Source organism: Limulus polyphemus, unplaced genomic scaffold (assembly GCF_000517525.1).
Source record: "Limulus polyphemus unplaced genomic scaffold, Limulus_polyphemus-2.1.2 Scaffold3428, whole genome shotgun sequence".
Taxonomy (NCBI): Eukaryota; Metazoa; Arthropoda; class Merostomata; order Xiphosura; family Limulidae; genus Limulus; species Limulus polyphemus.
Window position 1 is genome coordinate 26,701 of NW_013669038.1, and position 4,294 is coordinate 30,994.

The window sequence follows — 4,294 nt, forward strand, 5'->3', positions numbered from 1 at the left end:
TTTTAATGACTCTCCTTGACTTCAGTCCCGCAGATTTTAAACGATTTCTTACTGTTTCTTACGGGCATAAAGGTAGGCTGAAGCTTACCTCTAGCGTTCGTTCCGTTAAGCTATTTGGAAAGACGCTAGGTATGTAACTAAACCTAATCTGCACTCCGCATTTTACCTAACGTTTTGTTAATTTATAATGCTGATATTAGCTTACAAAATTAAGATTAAGGTCTATCTTCAAATTTAGCCGATTTTTGTGACATTATCCAATTAATTTTTAGGAGAAGAAAGAAATACGATTTAGAATTTAGTCCTAGCTTGTCGTTAAATATTTTTGTTAATCACCGAAAACTTAGGCTTTAAGTTTAAAGCTTAGGCCTAGGATGTTAACATAAATTTCAGTTATATTTACAGTATTTTAACTTGATGAAAAAAGCAGATACCCTGATGAAGCTATGAATAAATTTATTACGAAGCAGGCGGCGTATAATTATAAAGCTAGGCAAAGGAAGGAAAGTGTGAAATATTACGAAGACGTTACGTAGGCCTAATTCATCACACTATATATTGTATTGAAACTGAAACAAAGTAAATATGATATTTATAAATTATAACTTAGTGGGTACAAAAAACAAGAAAGAAACATATTCAAAATATGGTTATTTTAATTATGCACTTAACGTAAACTATTAGTTATTGTTTTCTGAAAGTTTAAAAGTAGACCCAAAATTAAAGTCACGTGAGCATCATAAACTAAAGTGGTAAGCATTCATTTTCATCTAGTGCAACCTTGATATGGTGTGAACGCCCTTTCTAAACTGGTGAAGTATTATTATAATTAATTAAACTTGCCATAAGACATTAATATTACTCCTGTTATATTTTTAACACTACATTCTTTAATCTGTTCCTTAAGTTGTTTTTTAAAGTGTATATAAAATTAGAATATTAATAGTATTTCAACCAGACTATGTTTGCCATGTCCATTGCCAATGACATGTTTCACTCAATACCGAGCTCACCATGCTGGCTGGGACACAGTAGTGGTCAGAACATTATTTGTTTATTCTTTACTAGTTTAGAAAAGGCATGTAAGCCACATCTGTATTGGGAGTTTGTTTTGAATTTTGCGCAAAGCTACACGAGGGCTATCTGCGCTAGCCATCCCTAATTTAGCAGTGTAGAACTAGAGGGAAGGCAGCTAGTCATCACCACCCACCGCCAACTCATGGGATACTCTTTTATCAACGAATAGTGGGATTGACCATCACATTATAATGCCCCCATGGCTGAGCATGTTTGGTGTGACGGGGATTTGAACCCGCGACCCTCAGATTGCAAGTGGAGTGCCCTAACAACCTGGCCGTGCCCGGGCCGCTTCTGTTGTAACAAATATTTATCTCCTTTCTCCAACGTTCACTGCCTTGCTATATGCTGAAGACCACATTATTTCCCATCCTCTAGCTGTAACTATATTGCTCCCACGAGAAAAACCGGTATCTGTATCCACCAGTAAATATTCAAAGCGAAACTAGGTTGTTTTTTTGTAGAGGACAATCTATGTTGGAGAATTTTACTACATGACAATATAGTAACTGCACAGTCCAAGAAATCTTTCTTCACTCAAATTCAGTGATGTTGGCCAATTCTAAACAGATTCAGTCTTGGTTGGGCTTTTAGATGCTCCTTTTCCAGGAAATGTTGACAGAAGAATAAACAGAAACAGTTTTTGTAATTCAGTATAAGGTTCTCTTTCCTTAACATATCAAGTACTTTTATTAGCTGATCAGAAGCATTATTGAAGGTCTTCCTATGTGTTAGCAAGTAAACGAGTGCGACAGTCCAAAGGGAACAAAGATTTTATTGTTTATTCAAATGTGATATGTGCATTACATCATCCAAATTTCCACAAACAGTTTCCTGCAGTAAAGGCTATCTTTTTCTTGACTTATTTTGTTGATTTCCAATCGTGTTGTTTTAGCGTAAAGCTACATAATGTACTTTCTGAACTCCATCTACTGTGGAAAACTGAAACTTGTGTTGTATTAATGTAAATCCATAAGGTTACTGCTGACTCATCAGAAGATTTTTCAGATCCAAAGTCAAAAACCATTGAGACCTATATAAAGCATCTAAAGTAAAGTCAATCCTTTGCAGTTGGTAGGCAAACATTTTTGAAATTTCATACACCTTTCCAGCAGTCCATACTAAACCCTTATGGAGCCATCGTTCTTGTCAAGTATAATTGGTGATGTCTAAGGGCAAATACTTGGTACTATTACTCCTTGTTCTTTCGTGTCTTCCATTTCTTTGACACCATTAGTAGATTCTGCAGCTGGGAGTTGTCTAGCCAACTAATGTATTGGAGTGCTTCTCTTCTATCACTCTTCTGAGATTTCCACAGTTCTTATTAATTAGGTGTAAATTCTTTTTATGGGAAGATTTAACATCAGACTTCAGAGAAGGTCTTAAGGTGACACGTAGTGCACACAAATTTCCTGGTTATAGACTGAAACTGTTTGGAGTATAACCTCACATCTGCGTTTCCACATGAAATATAATCACAATATACACCCTTCCTTGTTATCAGTTACTACACGTGTCGTGTAAAGAAGCTTACCACAGTGAGAATGATTTCCTACTTGTTGACCATTTGTCATGTACATCTTCTTGCTTCATCTTTGGAGATCAGGTGAAACAATAGCAGTTGTAAAATTAATGTTGATCATCATGTTCAGGGATTCCCATCAATTAATTCATTGACTTGTGGACTGGTTTCTTTAAATAATTTACTCTTTATCTCACATGGGACAGATCAAGTATTCTTGGCTGAACTTTCTCTTTTATAAGCTTGGTTAGCTGTTTGTTTTTCTTTGCATTTCTTGGGGTTTCGAGACATCCTCAGAGTATCGTAATCTAGTTTACTACTATCCATCGAGTCAACATAGTTGTAGCTACAAGTTATGTTTTCCATATAGAAGTTTCCCTTTTCTGTCATTTTTTGCAATCATTTTTCTATTTCTGACAGGCTTATGTCTGCAGTTCTTGACAATATGTCGTTTCAGATGCAATTGAAACACCTATTGTCCTATGGTTTACTTCCATTTTGAGTAAATAGTTGTCTGATTAATCTTTTGAGTTATTTCATCAGAGGGAGTTGATATTTTCACATAAATTGATCTCACAATAGCTAGATTATGTGTTTAATTATTTATCTCCAACTGTAACCGATTCAGTTTACACTAACAGCCACACAATTTCCCTTAAATATGACCACCTACTCTTTGTTTTAGTGTGATAATTATATCCTCATCCACTATGACATCAGTAAATTGGTTGCATGCCAAACAAATCCATAATTTCACATAGAGCATTTTGGATATGATAATTGGGCAATTCATTCTTCTTGATCTTATTTTAATATTCTGTCTATTTCTTCTTTATATTCATTAAATGTTTTATACCAATCTTCTTTCTGTTGTTTCGTCATATCCATAAAATGTTCAATCTTGCTTTGAGCATGTGTTGAAGTTTTTATTTACCTTTACCAAAATAATTCCATTCTTGACCCTTGTGTTGTAATGGTTTCTATTATGAGGGTTATTTGATAAAAATTGTTTTGGAAAATCCAGTCTTCTTAACGATGATAAAAACATTTTATTCCGTAAATTCCACAAGTTCATGGTTTAGTGTGTAACTAACACCAAGCAATAGGCCTAACCTAATAAATCCATTTACAGTTACCAGTTTTATCTCACTTTCTAATATTTCTAGCACTTTGTTGCAAACATAATCTCAAAATTTACAAAACCAAAAAACTTGCTTATTCAGTAGGCTAATGGGCTTACTTTCTAACTGACTGATTACTCAATCTACTTTAGCCTAACTCATATTTTATACTACTAACTGTTACTAAAGTTGAGAAAATTACAGACTTTAAGCCATGCATCATGTGTTGACACACCTCCCCCTGGCCAAACAACATTTATAAATTACCTCACTTCAATTGTGCAACAAGAGGATCACTTAACAAATCATGGAAATATGGAGAAATAAAGTGATTTGATATGTATATTATTATTATTATTATCATAGACTATGAACAACCCTCTGTATTATGTAAGGGTTGTGAGGAAAGCCTTATAAATATTTTTCCTCCTTTTATCTTCTCAGTAGTATATATATATATATATATATATATATAGTATGCTAATATTAATAATATATTACTAAATTAAATTTAAATTAATAATACGTATGTAGATCGTCGTTTTAGTTATACTTACCTTTTTTAAGTTTTTTA